The 18,605-nt window shown below is 39.4% G+C and overlaps 1 protein-coding gene across 1 annotated transcript in view; it reads left to right on the top strand.

The window, feature by feature from the left end:
• The first annotated feature begins 14,687 nt into the window (after window positions 1–14,687).
• chl1a (cell adhesion molecule L1-like a) overlaps window positions 14,688–18,605 on the top strand; it is a 46,294-nt gene continuing 42,376 nt past the window's right edge. Inside the window, exon 1 of the mRNA XM_068597694.1 lies at window positions 14,688–14,735. The gene's annotated coding sequence lies outside the window, so the exon portion shown is untranslated. The remainder of the gene's footprint in view (window positions 14,736–18,605) is intronic.

Raw genomic sequence — 18,605 nt, 5'->3', positions numbered from 1 at the left:
CAGTGCAACTTAGAACATTACCTAAAACTGTTTTATAGTGATATTGTGTTGAAGTGGAATATTAAATCTGCAATAAGCAATATTTGACCACTAATAGGTAATCCACCAAACCAAACTCACAGCAGTAGAGGTGAAAACTTGAGGGCTCCTAAAGTAAAAGTCCCATAAGTTTAACAGCTGGAGCATTTCCATGGTTTAAATGAGTTTAATCATCGACAGGGACAGGGACAGGGAAGTCAGACAAGGAATCACTATCTGAACATTATTTAAACAATGCAGACAAGCTGAGTTTTGCGTATTAAACACATAATAAGCGATACCTAACAATATGGTTTCTTCCCCGACACTTTAGTTTAATGAAAGAGAAACCTTTTGAGATCTGAAACCACATTGCACAATGTCTTTGAATATTACAATATGTGAATTTACTGATACCACTAGTGATGATAAACTTGATTGTGTTTGTGTCTTCCCTCAGTCTTTCTGAAAACCTGAATTCTTGGGATCAGTTATGCAATTTAAAATACAAAATAGTGGGCACAATTGGACACATCTTTGAATGCTAACAAAAAGTGCTAACTACTTTGTTTGGGTTGAAATTACAAAGTTCACATTTTATTGTATCGTGTTTTTAAACTTACAATATAGACAGGATCATGTTTCAGTTTTTAAAAAAAGACAGGTGAGAACCCGTCTATGAGGAACTCCAGGTGCTAGATGAGACAGTTTATAGAGGAAATGCATCATCACTTATAGCATATTTACTGTAAAGCAGGAATGTCTGAACACGAGGGTGAGTACCGTTTCCAAAACTAACCCATAAAAAACATGGGTCTTGGTCGCTTTTCTCACCACTCGTCTTCCTCACCAGGCTGTTTATGCTGGACAGCCAACGAATGAAATCAGCTGGTGGAAGCTCAGTGGCTGCCAGTTATAATATCTGGGGTCAGAGAGAGCCATTGGGACTGAAACACACATGCAGGCAACCAGTATGATGAGCTGCAAGTGGATACATCGAGCTGCACAGTGGGGTGTTAAAATTACTCAAAAATGTGTGAGCGCAACTTCTTCATTAGGTGCAAGCAGGGCCTGCTCGTGGGCTTGAGTGACATCACTCCAACTAGTTTTGTGATTGGAGGAGACTGAAATGTCGTGGGTACAACTGCATCTGTTTTTCACTGTGCCACTCACTGCACACACAAAAAAGGAGAAAACAAAACCTGGTCGTTTCACGGAAATTCACTGGAGCAGGGACCTGCAGTTTGAACACACAAATACAAATGGATGATATTAATGCTGTTGACATTTCTCCATTTCTAATTGGCCCTTTCCACTGACATTTTGACGCGTCACAGCAGGAACACACAGATGCAAAACAATTAGAATGAATTCAATTTAGCTGCTTCAGTTTCAGGATGCTGCTATTGAAAGGAACAGAGCCATAATGTTATTCAGAACACCTGTGCTTTTCATGCTGTGACAAGCCAAAATGTCTGCTTTGGAAAAAGCCTGTTAATGCCACTACCTGCACTATTTTATTTTGCAACAGGAGTATGTTGCTTCAACTGAGATTGTGTCATTATGCAGCATTGATCCACAGTATTCCAAACATTCTGTCAGACATTCTTATTAAATAATTATTTTCTGAATTATTTACTTGGCTTCAGGATCTACTTTTATCTCACTTGCCTAAAATTGTCATTTCTTCTGAATACTGTATAGTGCCCAGTTAGGGTTTTTACTTCAGATATTACACATCCTGGAAGAAGGTCTATTGTTATTACCTTCCTCTTTTTGACTTCTTGTTCAAGCTTTTTTCCCACTCTTATCTGATTGAAGTTTCTTGCGATAACTAAAGGGTGCTGAATTATTGTACAGATTGCGAAGAGAAAAATTTGTGATTCTGTGCTCTGCAAAGAAAATTGATTTCGCTGGACTTGACAAAAACTCAAAACTGCATTCGCCAACTGAAAGAAATTGGGTTGCTACTGAGTTGCAAAAGCTGACGTTTCACTGTGTTTGATAAGCATCCGCTGACAGCTTTGGTTCATGGTGAAAGGATGTATCTCCCATGACAAGACTGGAAAGAAACTGCTCTCCTCCGACTCGCTTCCTCCCTCTCTCAATCACACTGTCTCAACTGTCCTTCATTACTTCTCTCTTTCTATTAGTCACAAACACTAAATCCCTCTTCTTTATGACCACAGTTATGGTTTCCTTGTGTACATCAAAGTCAGGTCAATATGTGTACTGAGGCTCATTGAAGGCTAACTGTAATATTGAGGATCCTGCAGTCCCTCAGTCTACTAGGAGCCCCATTAAACCTGCATTCATCATCCGCATTTCAGACCCAGGTTCCTTTAACATGGCCAGGGCATCGTTAATAATGCTCCATACAGCAGCCATTTGACATTTCCTTTAATTATGCCTGTAATTTATTCATGCACTTGATCCTAGGAGCTTGTTGTGAAAAGCTTCCTCCAGGAATATTTTATCCTGCTCCTCTCGAGGCCCACGGATTAACCATCTTAATAGCAACCCCCTGAAGGTATTACTTCCTTCATTGTGTATGTGTGTGTGTGTGATAGAGAGAGAGAAAGAGAGAGAGGAGAGAGAGAGAGAGAGAGAGAGAGAGAGAGAGAGAGAGAGAGAGAGAGAGAGAGAGAGAGAGAGAGAGTGTGTGTGTGTGTTTGTGATTGCAAAAAAATGCCGGTGTTAAGCTGCAGAAGTCATTAGGTCTTATTTCTCAACCATTCAGAGGTCTCAATGTAAATTCTCCTGTATTACTAGCTTGTCTAATTTTTGGGGGAGCACAAAGAAAAGTGCAAATGGTTGCAAGATCTGTGCTTATCGCACAATGCAGCGACCCCCGTGTTTAACCCAGTTTTGCAGGGGAAAACATCACGGCTTAATTTGCTCACGCTGCAGGTCGGTTAATAGACAGAGAAACACAGCAATTTCCAACCAAGCAGCGGAGGAAATTTCAAATGCACACACTTCAAATGGGATTTAAGATGTTAATTATGATGTTTCTTCATCACAGAACATTGCTTAACTCCTCACTTCACACCTGACAGAAATTCCTCAGGCTTTGTGCAGAAAATGCTTGCATTTGAAGAAGTGGTTCTTATGAAAAGGACACACTCTCACTCACACACACACACACACACACACACACACACACTGGCACACACGGAAATGGAAAGCATTTTGTGAATTTGTCAGGACTGGAGGAAACACGATGCAGCCGACTTCATTTTTTCATAAACGATTTAACAGCTATTGCTTCACATTCTATGTAAACTTACATCTCTCTCACTTTTGTTGTGATGCTTATTAAAAACAATCATAACTCATCTTCCCTTTTTTCATACCCATTTCCTCTATTCCATAATACAACATATCTCACCCGCGTCGTCAATCTAAAATGATTTAAATCTCCAATCCACTTAAATATATCACACCTCTCATAAGGATGTCCTCTACCTCTTTCTCATATTATTTCAGTGAGTTTCTCTTGTTGATTTCATTTTATTTTTGAAGTTCCTGTGTGGTTCATTAGCCGGGCTCTTTTTAACAAGCTTGCATACAAGACTAATGGGCAAGAATACCTTGTATTGCATACTGCAACTCCATGGCTATGGAGGTCCATTACTGGAGGATCAAGAATTTACTCTCCTGCTGCTGATATAGGGAGACTCTGCTGGGGCTAATGATGGGAAAGATCCACTTTGAGATAAATCCTCCTGTAGGTCAATAAAGGTAAATTTGTTTGACTACAGAACAAACCTTCAATAAGAAACCAGCTTAAGAGGTCTGAGAAGAGTCCAGTGAATTCAGCAGGGAGATGCACCATCCATCTATCCATCTATCAATCCAACCATCAATCCATCTTTCTACCTATCCATTTAACCATCAATCCATCTATCTATCTATCCATCCAACCATCTATCTCTCTATCTAGCTCTACCTATAAGGTTGATGTATTGATGAGTTGAATTTACAGTTAGGGTGCTTCATTGCGCCATAACTGTAATTATCTTGAATTATTACGGGCAGTTTTTCTGAGTCATTTTACTTCATAGTTTTTTACATTCTCTAAACTCTTAAGTGTTTCACGGGACATCACAACTCTATTGAATGTTTCCGAAAGGTAGCGATTCACCCAAAACATTTCATGCATACTTCTTTCTGTTCCTGGACCTGTTTCTCATATCTCTGTTTGGTTGACACTTACTGTGTATTGTACAATACAAGAATGTCAGTTTTGTCAAGATGAATGCTACTGTGTAACGCACAATGCGGGTTAAATTCGGATTTCAACAGTAGGTCAGTGTTTACTGAGACAAGTCATAGACAATGAGCAGTAAATGTGACACAAAATGACATCCACACCAAAAAAGAACCTGTGGTAGAAAACAAGACATTGTATTTCCTCAGTGTGTAACAAAAAACCCAAAAGATACGTTGAGACATTGATTAAACGCAATACCTGAACAAAAGAATACAAGAAAGTGGACTTTCCTGCATGCTTTTCCATGGATTCAAGTCACTGTGCACAGGGATTCTGCATTTATGACACAAAGAGGTTGGTTGATGGCACAAAGAATGGACATGACAGAAGTCATACAGCTGAAGGTTACATGCAACAACAGATGGTATGAGTGAAAGACTGATGAAACACCTACTCTATCCATTATCAGCGTTATCCCACTCCAACAAACTAATCCAGGGTAATGCATGGGGGAGGGAACAGTAGCCACCTCCTCTGCAACAGGAAGCAATATGGTTTATTGGAAATGTGGTCATAACCTAAACTGGATCATAATTTTCCAGCACTTGCAATACCTCTGCAGTTCAACAGAGGCTATAATTATCTCTAGCACTGTTTCAATAATGATATCCAGTAATTTACTGCAAGAATGACTTATTTTGATTGTTTTAAAAATGCCACACAATTATTAATTGATTGAGATGGCAGACATGCTGTACAGTCACAACACTACATTAATCTATTTGCCTATCTATGCAAGGAAGTACAGACACATTGGGTTAAGCTCGTAATGGTCAGCTGTGCTAAAGACTGTCAGAGGTGTTGATTCACCTCGATAGCCATTCAGAGGCTGTGGTTTGTTGTGTGAGGAAGTTAAGTGGTTTTTAGTTGGCGTTAGTGAGGGTCTACTTTGCTCGAGCAGTTTTTGTGTGTGCAATCTGTTTATTGAGAAGTACCCTTTGAGTGATATAATGCCGCAAGGTTTGTGATGCAGAAACGACTGTTGAAACAAAAAGGCGGCTTCACACAAGTGTGTCATTGAGAAGTTGATTATCAACCAGCACTATGTGCCAAATATCGTATTTTTAACAGCGATATCCAAATCTCCGTTGTGACAATTAGTTTTCCAGCCAGCAAGAGGCAGCTGAAAGAGGTACAAAGAGGCCAAGCATGGTCTTACTCTTACTTGTAGCAGCTGTACATCAGCCTCACAGTAATTTGGGCTTTGGTCTCTTGCTCAAGGGCTCTTAAGCAGTATTTGTAGCCATCCCGCAGTTGATAGTGTGCAAAATGTAATGTCCTATACGCTTCCCACCCAGGAATCCTCCCAGCAGAGTGTCTTCCGGTAGTTTGTCGATAGTCAATATCTCTACTTCTGGGCCAACTTTGAAGTTTGAAGATGAAATTGCACTGACGTCGTCATCTCCCGTTGCCTTTACTGCCCCGGTAAAAGGTCCCTAAATATTGAACTCGCAGTGCAGACAGAATTAGACTCACTGCCTGTGGCCGTGCACTGCTGAGCAGAAAACATTGGGAACGGAGCAGGTGGCAGCAGACATTACTGCCCACGCCCTCACGTCAATCTGAACAGACATTTTCAGTACAGCTCATTTCTTTTTAAATTCTGCCAAAGCAACACATAAGCGAATCAAAATTGCTTTAATGCGTTCGTTTCAGTCAGGACGGGCAGAGGGAGATGTTAAGGATGGGAAGAGGGGATTGTTGAATGGAACATGTGTTAGGAATTCTTAAAGTCTTCCCTGCGCTCATATTCAGAGATTTGACAGCACGAAGGAGATGTACACATTCATATCATGCTTTTAGAAAAGTCTTTGTAACCATAGAGGCTGCCGAACCTCATGTATCATGTCTTTATTCTCATGAGACGTCCCCAATGTTGAGGTTGTGCGGCTGCTCCATTTATTTAAGCAGCTATAACAGTTTTAACTGTAAAACTGTTGTGGGGGATGAAATAAAAGTACTCTCAGCTGAATATTCATTACCTATAAATATTTTAGTTCTCATTTCACCAGCTTTCCATTGACTCATCCTGTGTGTGTGTGTGTGTGTGTGTGTGTGTGTGTGTGTGTGTGCGTGTGTGTGAGTGTGTGTATGTGCATACAGTAGATGTGAGTACGTTGTTTGTAGGGTTCAATTGTGCTGCCCAATATTAGGTTGTCTGACAACTGCAATCAATAAAGCTATTGAACCTACAAGGTCAGACTACCTCTCATGAGGGTGGCAATTCTTTTTCTCATGTGAAGCTGCATGAATCTACACGATCACACATGGTCTTCGGCTGGCTTCAGGATCACATTTTCTGAACAGATATGGGCTGGAAAAGAGAGATATAATCGTTACTATTTATTTAGCTTACTCAAAAGAACGTGAAACACAAATGCATTACAGTTTAATATTTTTTGTAATTATTTTGAGAAAACAGGGATCATTTTGTCAAAGCACTACACACATTTCACACACCAACACACAAATAGCTGAACGCCTCAGTTCTTCAAAATTAAGCTCTTCTGCATTCAAAACAATACAATAATTTATATGATCTGATTCTCTTTGAACACATTTCACACCGCTGCGCAGCTGCGCTCAATCGAAAACACTTTTAACATTTCTTATGTTTTAATGATATCGTCTGAGTTTGACTTTTCAGAAATATTGTCAGAGAAAAAAGGAGAACATCAATCACAATGTTTCCAATTACTAATAAACACGTTTTTGAAAACAAGCTGCCATCGTAGTTGTGAAAAGAAAATCACATGTGGTCTTTTTATAGCTTACATTCACTCTCAAAAAGTAAATAAAATGCAGAACATTGTAATTAAAGTACTCTCTCTACATAATTTGTATCCTCTGCACATCAAAGAGCAAACATGAATCATGTTTTTTTTTATCCAAACTCTAAGTTCTAAGCGATCTAATTGTCTTCAGGTCTTTTTACAGATGCATTCTGGATGCAGATGATTTCACATTTGAGTGTTGCATTTCAATGTCAGTGTTAAGCAAACAGGGCACTCTGGCTTTTAGTTCAGAACAATGCATCTAATGTAGATAACCGTAGTTATGTGCAAAAAGTGTGTTTTAAAATTTCTAGCTTCTAACAGACAATGTACCTGTGGTTTAGTAATTCTGGTCAATAGATGAGTTACAAGACTTAGTGGTGTCAAGAATTGTGCCACAAACACCTGTTGTTATGTCTTGCTAATTGGAGAAAAAAACAGCAGTCATTCAAATAATACATCTGCATCTCATTTTGTTGCAAAAATGCCAAAAAGATTTGTTTGGTTTGGATTTCCGAGCTTTATTTTGACATACAAGTGAGATGTTAAAATGATTCATAACGTCCCAATACTTATCACCCACTTTGTAATTCAACATGGCTCTTTTTGCAACACACTGCACACATTTATCTACATTAGTCACTTTTAAAACACTGTCATTCAAAATGCCATGAACCAGCTGGTCAATACATGTGTCACCTGGCCAAATTGCTTGAATCAGAAGGTATAAGCACTATGACACAGGTGAGTCCCAGTTTATTACAAAACAACGGAAGCCAACGACTTCACTATTTTAATTTAACACAACAAAACATCTATGAGAAGAAAGTGTTATGAAAATTTTCCAGCTTCACCCAACTTACTTATTAACCCAACGATTGTCGCCTGGTTCGGTATTGTGCCACTTTAAATGAAATGTTTGCCTCCTTCATGAGAAAAGGAGGCAGTTGGGAGTTGTGTTTACTTTCATTTTGACAGCATTAGAGGCTCATACATAAGTGAACCCTGCAGTAAAATGGAACAAACAATGAGGATGTCACCCAAATGGGTTCTCTTCCATACATTTCCTCCCCAGAGAAGCCTCCAACACATGCGCACACACCTCGGATATGCAGCTATCCTACATCTGTGCTGCTGGCATTTGTTTTAACTAACACATTGTACGCCAGTGTTCAATGAAAAGATCTATTGTGTGATTGGGGTTTAGTTGTGCGTTGGGCCAAGTCTCACACCGCAGTATGGATTCTCCTGCTGTGGAATAGTCGCTTCCTAATGAATGTTTTCACTCTCTGCTTGTCAATGACACAACGATCCCCTGCACTTAGCATGCATTAACAGCTACAGGCATAATTAGCTTGTGTATTAAAAGAAAAATTATCAAGGCTGATTTTTAAAGATGTGCATTAGTTGCAATTAGACATCAATATCAACACACGACATGCAGTACACAAAATGAACTCATCAGCACACTTAAGGAAGTGCAAAAACACAATCAACCTCAACAGCTGGTGACGAGTAACTACTTTGCAATTCTCAAGTGTTAACTTGCACATTTTTTGGTGACAACTGATGCAGAGATAGAGTGAAATGGCATTGTTTTCTCATTATGGCCACCACGCACAGCAATAGATCTGCTTGGCTCTTCTTTTCCTGGATGATCATTAACTGCTTCAGAGCGAACACATCTGTCTCCTGATGCCTTTGCCTAGCTTAGCATTAAGGATGGCAAACACATGAATTATTCAAACTTCTTAATTAACATAACAGATCCCTTGATGGTCAACATGCTGACTTATAAGTGTGCATGAAACTGAAAATCTATATTACAAGTGCAACAAGATAAAAATGTTGTCATCTTGTTACGGTTCTATACCTTGCAGTACTTCCTTTATTCTACTATCTACTGTATATTAAATGTGTATACTAATGTGATTCCCCATGTTTATTGAGATTCATCACATACAAATGATGTTTAATGTGCTTGTAAATATCGCAGTATTCTATGTTAGTAATTCCATTTTTATGTACACCCTTACTCATGTTTTAATAAAGACTGAATCATGTATCTTTCACAGCTATTATTGTACAACGATTTGCAGAAAGTCGAGACTAGGCATCAATCTGAACAAAGCCGGAACATTTCTTTCAATTAACTAATGTTGTACCTTGTAACCGTGATTTTGAAGAGTCCAGCCGAAAAGAGCTTCATGTCCCAGTTTAGACAAACCAAAGTGTCTTGAGCCACACAAAACCCTACAACATTAAGTCAACCTCAAATTATAAATATAAACATATACCTTTTTTTTGCCTACATTGCATAAAGCAAAGCCCCAAACCACACTATAAAGCATACATGCAACCCATCGTCACATATTCCCAAATGTGCACATGTATTAAAGTTATTTAATATTTCAACAACATGTTTTCCCTCGAGCACCACTGTATCAGGAGCTGCCTTTAATACTGACTGAACACTAAGCACTGGTATTACACACATCCTCACAGACACCCCTGGGTTTTGAATCAATAAATGACGGCAGCTGGCTTTGATTGGGAGACAACATTTACTCCCAGTTCTTGTCCATTTAACACCTATCGCAATGCTGCCATCTTGTTGGGCAGAAAATGTGAGATAATCCAACGCTAGCACAACTGAAAATTAGCATACGGCTTTTGATGTTTGCAGCATAGTCTACACAATACGATCAGTCCTAAAAAATGCATGAAGTAGCATTCTCCTCCGATATGAGACATATGTTCAGTATTCTCTGAAGCATTCTTCTTTAGAGAGAACATTGCTCCGCACAGCATCATCTCCTTTCCACACCCCTTTCTTCAATTCTGGCACTCTTTCATGAATCTGACACTGAAAGGTAAAGTTGGTCTGCAGAGAACACCTGTGTTGTGCGAGGCTGGCAGATGTTGAAAATTGTACTGAAAGGAATGAAGGCAGAGAAAGATCCCTGACATCTTCAGGTCAACGTGCCCACATGCTGCTCCTCAATACAAAGGAATTTAAAATTGGATGGTTTCTTCAGTGTGCGGTAGTTCAGCCTTGTGCTATGGTTAATCCTTGAAGCGCTGCTGATCACCGTCTGAACGATAGCCTTGCAATAGCAAAAGGACTATCAGTCAAAAGCAGATAGCAGTGCAGATTCCCCTTGATATTTGTTATGTAGCTGAAGGATCCTTTATATGTATGAATCTTATGATTGAAATTTCAACTGAATCATAGGTGACCTTTTTATTTACTGGAGTTATTTTGCATTTCAGTGAGATATCTGTCATCTAAAGAGGCCCACATACATCGAATATTACATTCACTTTATCAACATATATTGCCTCAACATTGATTCGGATCATTCGATATTCTGAATCTGCCATTTTCTAATAAAAAGCCAACATAAAATCATTTTCAAATGCAAATGTTTTATTGCATTCGTTACTAGTACCGACCTTAAATTTAGGAGTGAAAAAGTATTTTCTTCTGTGTTTTGTCCACTCTTCTTTACGTTCAGCTTTATTCACCTTCCTTCACTTATCTAAAGGTCAGTGCCACAATTTGGGATTTCAAATTAAGTACCATGATGTTTTCTGGTCAGGCCGAAATACAACAAAGAAAGAAAGGCAGTTAATTGAAGGTCACTAATGATGTCACGAGGTTGATAAGATGGTAAGCACTGAGTGGTTCTTAGACCACTAACCCACCAGGGAGTCCATGTCCTTTATTCAACCTGCAATACGGTGAAGACTTATTATTTGGGTTGAACTGCAAGGTCAGATTAGGTGATTAAAAAAAAATATTGTATCACACATTAAATTACTTCCTGGATGGTTGAAATATCTTAACAGACAGCGGTATGGAAGTATCAGAGAAATGTACCCAGAAGCTCCCTCTAGTGTTTAACTCCAATACATACAATATATGCACAACAAAGCCAGCAGTAGAAAACACCAGAATCATACTGAAAAATCCACACAGATCTTCCACTTTCAACCACTAATAAATCACTGGGAGAAGCAGCTGGTCAGTCCTTATGTTTCGTAATTACTGCCGATCTACTGCACGAGGTTGACACTGTGATATAGATCCTGTATATAGTGCACATCCTGTATCATCTCTTGTAATATAAAAATGTATCATTTCATTTGGCTTGATGAGTCAATTCACATTTACAAGCTTCCCTAAAATCAGATGACGTCCTCAAAGGATTTTTGGATGTGCACAACATTTCCCCAAATTACATTTAAAGGCTGGTTCAATTATTTCAAACTGTCAAAGCTTGCTTGTGTTGCAGCGCCCCGGGTGTGCAGGGCCATCAGAGATGTCACTAGGGGGCATTGTTATACCACAGGAGGGACCACCTGCCATCAATAAAATATACATCCATTACTATGGCAACTAGATGTATTTTCACACCCAGTGGAATATATTTTGCACATTTTTCCTGTGGCTCAAAATCACAGGGCGGAGGTCAACGTGAACTACCACTGGGGCTGTATATATTGCAATGTAATATTGCAAAGTAATTGCAATGTGGACTTAAAACACTTGAATATATATATATATATATATATATATATATATATATATATATATATATATATATATATATATATATATATATATATATATATATATATATATATATATATATATATATAGTTTTGGGCTCATTGTTTTCTATACACCATATACATACTCAAACCTGAAGAGGAATCTGTAGATCTCACCTATCAGCAGTGAAGTGCTTTGAGCCAAAGAGAAAACACAACTTGAGGTCAAGATTACAGGTCAGTGCAGCACAATGGCCTTATAATGGAAAATGTGTGATCTTGAAGCTGTGCGTCGATGTCTCTCTCTCCATAGAGGATGATGTCAAGGTTCAACTCTCAGTATTCACTGGTGGTTCGAGTGGTAATTGGAATGTAAGCTTCTTCTCGAGCCTCACAATTAAGTTTGGACCTTGTGGGAACGGAGCACGATGCAAACAGCTTGAGAGTGAAGAGCCGTATGGTCAATAAATGTCGACGGAAGAAATTTGAGTTTTTTTGTCTATTTACAATCCATAGAAAGCTTAAAAGTGTCATCAAGATTGAATTGAAAAGTTAAAAGGTGAATTTAAAGGTTTTACGTAGTGATTCCTAAAGTGGGGTGCATACATACTTTGCTGTAAATTAAAAAAAAAAATGTTGATCATTAAAATGTGAATATCTACAGATAGGGGCCATTTGAGCCCATAAAGCAAGAACATTGTGTCTATTAGCCCCAACCCTGTGAGCTGTGGGCCAATTGAAACTCTGGAATGATTGTCGAACAAGTTAATTATGTTCACGTTAAAGCACGTACTGAAAGTCAGAATTAAATTAGTATGTTTAATACATTCATAATGATGGACGTCTGTTACTATTTAGAAATGCTGAAAGTCTAGATTAAAAGTTATATAAGTTGTGTTGAATTTCCCCGCTGTGGGAAATATTCAATTCAATTTATTTTGTAGACGTATCACAAATTGCCCTCACAGTGCTTTACAATTTGGACACAAACAACATCCTCTGTCCCAGGACCATCACAAAAGGACAATGTATTATGTCATCTCATCTAATCTTATCTTATATTTGCCGCTCTGCACTGCTCTCATTCGGTAGTTACAGATCTCCCATCTTCCGGTTCGCTCTCAGATAAACACTATTTGCTCTTTCAGCACTATTGCTGTTGTTTGCAATTGTTTGGATGCAATCTGTAACCTCACTTTTTGATGCCACTAAGTCTGACACACTCGCTTCTCTATGAAACCCTTGTTGTCATGCATTGAAGGGACCTGCCACAAGATTATTTTTAAAGGCCTAACATTAACCTTGATTGCTGAAGTACGCATGGAAATTACAATCTCAAAAACATAGTCCAACTAAGAGCACTTGTCAACACAGGTCTATTTTTACACATGAGTTTACAGGAGACAGAGAGTGTCCTTCACTGCGAGATGTGATCCTCCGATGACACAGTGAGTATCAACAAAGACGTACTGCGCATAGAATGAAATGCTTCGTCTGTGTGTTTTCAGTCTCCATGACTAAAATACGGTCAAAATATTGTGTCTGGTGAATAAAGTGAACTTGAATCTGAATCACAGATGTAACACGTATAATTGTCACTGAAATTCTTGTATGAGGTCTTTAATTTGTCTCACAACAGAGCTGTGTACATATAATGTTGATGTCATACAACATAAAGTTGAGATATTATTCTTTATCAGTGAAGTTAACTTGTGTAAATAAGATTAGAAATTCTCTTTTTAGTGACTTCTGACTGTCAACATTTTCTGATCTTAGTTAAAGGCCAGAGACAGGCCTGCATTACTGGTAGTAACAGCTATTTTCTTGATTGCTTAGTAAATCACTTATTAAATACCAGATGAGGGAAGGGGGGGTTATACAAACCAACTTAATTTAACAACAGTCCAGAGTGATTCAGTGTACTACAATTCATATTAATATTGAGCTTCTGAGTTTGGTGTTAGCTTCCATACTTAAAGCTGCTGTTGTGCTCAAATAATCTGGATTAGTACCATTACATGTGAATGGAATATTTTCTTTAGTTTTGTATTTACAGCTTTGAGGGTTTTAACATGTGTTGCTCGTTGCACATGTTGGGCCATATGCTTAAGTCTGTGAGTGCTGTCTCTCCACAACTCTGCACTTCACACTCTTTCAGACACCTGAACAAGCACTTTGGATGTCAGAATGTTTTAACTGACTGTAAGATACACAACACATTTTCCTACTTGGTGGGTGTTGATTGTGTTTGGTAACTCACAGAGCTGATATGAACTCTGCTGCAGGTGGAGCGTTAAGTGAACTCTGATGGGTGTGTCTGTACAAACACTGGCACCAACTCTTTCAAAGAGTGCATGCAAGATAACATTATGCACAGTGCCACTTGTCCATTGTAATGAAAAGTTATACTTTAGCTGTATCACCTTTTCATTTGTGCAGACAGCGGAGAAAGAAAGAAAGAAAGAAAGAAAGAAAGAAAGACCACTCAGCAAACAAATTTCCTCTTCGAAAACGGCAATTGGTATGCATTAATGAGTAGTGATTGACCTTTTGAATCACTACTTACAAATCTAAATGACTCCCATGAGGAGGCTGACCACGTGTTTCCTTCATGGCCTATCAGAAGTAGCGCTGTGCTCAGGTAACGTACTATATGGAAAAGGGGGCGTGGTCACGGCGCTCCCGCACCTTCCCCTTGATTGACGTCCGCAGCGCATACACGCATACACGCGTGCAAGAAAAAATATTCCCCACGTTTTCCACACGCACATATTTGACTCAAAGCCTGTGGGTTGTTTATAGTATGTGACAGCAGTCATTCCACGCGCACCGTCTTCAGAGTCACTTCGTGTCCTTTGACCTCTGTCACTTTTAAAATAGAGAGTCGACCTTGGAGAGACTTGAGTCATAGGTGCAGTTGTTGACAGTAGTTTTGGCCGCTCGTCAAAGACGCTCAACGTGTCGCAACGTATTCCTGCAGGAGTTGCGATGTTTGTCATGGCGCGGACCAAAAGTTATCATCACTTATAAACTGTGGACACGACGAGCTTCTCATGCGGAAACTGACGACGAGAAGCCAAGAAGAGTCCCGTTGTCATCACTTCAGTTGGGTAAGCTGCAAAACTAAATCCACTTCCAGACAACTTACTGGTGTTTTTATCCAGGTGTGTGACATAAAAAGGCATTCGGCGTTGACACACAGATGCATACATTGGGACGTTAGAGTGACGTCAGAACTTTAAAAGCCGCCGCACGTCATACCGTCATGCTGCAAGCTGAACTCTTGTTTGTTTATCGGAGTAAATCAGGACCAGTTTCAGGTAGAGACTTTACCTGTGAGCTGTCTGATCCCCGTGGAGCTCAGAGACAAAACAATCAAAAACAAATCAGTACCGATGCGGATATTGGAGCCAAAGTATAAGATCTGACAGTGAATGGGGAAAAAAACACAAAACTAGTTATGAATTCTTTTTTTTTTATTTATCTTTGGTCTGTTCTGGAGATTCAGTGTTTTCACTGTGTGTTTCTCCCTCCCTCTGGAAGGAGGCATTTTATGGACAAAGTTATTCAAATGATTAAATTTTATTCTGGCATTAGTACCTATTGTAACTGTGCAATGCATTCTCACATTAGCATTTATATAATATCACAGCACTGCTTTATAATAAGCTGTACTACTTTTCATGTGTTCGACACTCGCCATAATGTTACTATTCCAGCTACTTCCAAACCAAAATTATCTTCATAGTTCTACGAAGTTCTACAAAATCATTCACATTTTCACCCCTTATTCTTATTGGATTATGTGCCCCGTGGTTTGAAAATCAGGAACATTACAGAGTGTACCACTTTTCACTCGGGTCGCAGGTTGTGCTGATTGCAGTTGAGATGTTGGCTCTTCATTTCTCGCAGCAGATTTAATCAGAGGGTTAATCTGCATTTCTGATGAAGATTGACCTAAACGTTGGTGATTTTGCTGTGCATCGTCTTGTTAAACCAACTTGCCTTCTACCGCTTTCACAAGTGAGACTCCCTTGTGAATGCAGATGGGTTCACAGTGAGAGCCCATCCCTCTGTTCCTCTGTCTGGCCACTTAGCGAGTGAAGAGGAGTGGCGGTGGGTGAGTCGCCCAGAGCATTGGCCACGCTCGGCCCTGTGAAGCTGGCCCATTCAAGCCTCGGCAGCTTTGTCATGGCGGAATGGGTCAAGTCTCTCTCTCTTTGTGCGACCCGACTTGACTGAAATGTGGTAATTGGGGAATCCTGGGTTCCTTGCTCCCTGTGGTGATGTTTGGGGGCCAAGCTTTCAGTAAATGAATGTACAGTACAGCAAGTTGTTGCATGAGAAACGGGTCAGCTTTTAATTCAAACTTTGAAAATCATTCAGATATGTGTTAATTCAGCCGTGGTGTGATGGCGCTCACATTCTCTACTCTTCTCTTCTGCAGGGTCATGTAGTCTTAGGTGACCTTGGCTCAGAGGAATGGCAAGGGGGGGGGGGGGGTCTCACGTTGTCCCACAAACATACAAACATTCTCCACGTCATGAGAGAATACCTTTAAAACTAATAACTTAATTCCCATCAACCTCAGCTGCACCTTGAGATTACCTTTATCCTTTTCGGTTAGCTGATTTATCGAGTAGGTAAAAAGTATTCTGATGATTTAATTGTTTCAGTTTCAGTGATAGATCCTTTTATTCTCAGAGTAAAATTGTCATGTCACAGCAGCAGTAATAGCAAGTAGTTAAAAAACATTTCAAAAACTATATATTTGTGTTCTGACTGACTAATTTCTGAGAAAGAAAAGCACCAAATACTCAGATTTGATCAACAGGAACCAGCAAATATGTGGGATTTTTGCAAAATAAGTTGTACATTTTCAATTTTCTTTTGAACATTGCAGCTGTTAGGATCAAACAGTCCACTTAAACACACATTTCTGTCTCTGCTTTCTGCAGTGCTTTTCTTCTCTCTCTCTAAGAAGCACTGTATCATGCTGGTTGTTTTGACTAAAGGGGTCTCTTCAAATATGAATTGAACCTTCCAAATCCACGGCTCACCGGCATTTTCTGGTTTCGGGGCAGAGAGAGGATGATAAATTGTAAATGTCAGATGGTGAGTGGTTTGTCTGAGTGCACTTCTTACGAAGCAGGCAATTGAATGCAAACTGACAGGGGATTCGCGCTGGAACTGTCATAATGCTTTGACACCGTGAAATGGAAATCAAAACTTCCCAAGGCAAATGGCTCATCGGGGGCAACAATGAGAGAACATCATTGTAAAAGTGTCCCATGCTGTAAATCACCTCCTACTGCTTTTCCAGAGGTTGTACACACAGTCATGCTGGTATGTCCAACATGTGTTGCCACATGCCAGGCATGTTGTCTCCACCTCTCTACTCTTGACTTCCAGGAAAAGAAGGAGAGATAATTGCCTCTCAGCAACATCTGTAATTGTATAATTTCATCCTGTCAGAGGAGTGCTATTTATTCAGTGCTGCAGTTAGACTGTAAAACCTTGGTTTCACTGAAGGGCTAAACTGACAAAAACCCTTTCAAAATTTTGAATTTGGGGGAATTAATATATTATTACTGTATAATTATTTTCTAAGTAGCATACTTGTAAAACATCCTGTTATTGTATAATGCATTGAATGGATTTGAGATGCAGCCCAATGTGTGGTGACAGAACAGAGTATATTTAGCTGCTGTCAGCATGAGAGTGCCTCATTGTTATCCATTAGGAGCAGCCAGTGCGACGTAAGAGCCTTACCAGGCAGGGGGCGAGTTTCTCAGCCACTTAATCAGTGATGCGCTGGGAAAAGTATAAACTCCACGCCAGTCACTTATATGTGCTATCAACATACAACCGCTGCATGGAAGAATATAACATAACCAAATAATCTAATCTGAAATAAACCGTCTTATTCGCAAATATTCTTCAAGAGGGATTTCAGATGGTTGGGTGTGTGTGTGTGTGTGTGTGTGTGTGTGTGTGTGTGTGTGTGTGTGTGTGTGTGAGAGAGATTCTGAGTGCCAAAAGGAAATTGATCTCTGTGTTGAACTTTATTGACGAGGGAGACACAGTTGGGAATTCCCTTAATTAGAAAGTATAGGGAGGAAGGCAAACACACGACAATCATTTAGTACAAAAGCAATTCAAAGCCTCTCCCTGCTGCAAACTATGATAGTCGTTAAACAAACATAAGATGCAAAGCGCTTATATTGCCGTAGAAACAGCAACTAAGTGTAAATGAACATATTCTGACTGTGACTGTGATTTCACTCTTTTTAATCATTCATCATGACTATAATCAATTCAGCAAAAATGTCTGTGGCCAACAAAATGCAGAGACTGCTTTTAAAGTAGGTTTTAAAGCCTGAAAAATATCCCATATTTCTCAAGCATAGAATGAATTTTGGAGAAAAAAAAAATCATTGTGTTTGCTTTTTTAGTGAAACACAATAATCACACATTTTACACATCAATAGCCTCGGAGAAAGCATTCCGGTGGATTAACTGTTTAAGGACTGTTTAAGAAGATAATCTGAGAATACTGCATACATGAATAAATTTAGCAGCCTGTGTGTGTACTTGAGATTGGCAGCAACACACTGAAATACTGGATCTTTGAATGTTTAATTGGTGTTGAAACTGAAATTAGCTGAACTCCATATTTCAGTATTGTTTCCAGTGCCATCCATCCTCAACTACCTTCCAATACAAAACCCCCAAAAGTATCTAAAGGGAGATTTTTACATGTGATAAAGAGTGGCAGGTGGCTCTGCTGTGTCGTTCCCATGGCCTTTCCTGCTGTGAGTATTCGTTTGTGTCGTTACTCCCTGTTTCTGTGCCATAAAAGGACATGCAGCATTGGACCGGATAGTTTAATGATGCTGTGTTGGCTTGATGGGAAGACGACCATGAAAGAGAAACTAAACGGGTGGAGAGCACTGATGTGTGTATTTGGTGAGGGGATT

This window comes from Clinocottus analis, unplaced genomic scaffold, assembly GCF_023055335.1.
Source record: "Clinocottus analis isolate CAN_PGR_092001 unplaced genomic scaffold, fCliAna1.0.p SCAF_4, whole genome shotgun sequence".
NCBI classification, from domain to species: Eukaryota; Metazoa; Chordata; class Actinopteri; order Perciformes; family Cottidae; genus Clinocottus; species Clinocottus analis.
Note: the sequence above shows the minus strand (reverse complement) of the source record. Positions and strands in the feature narration are given on the sequence as shown.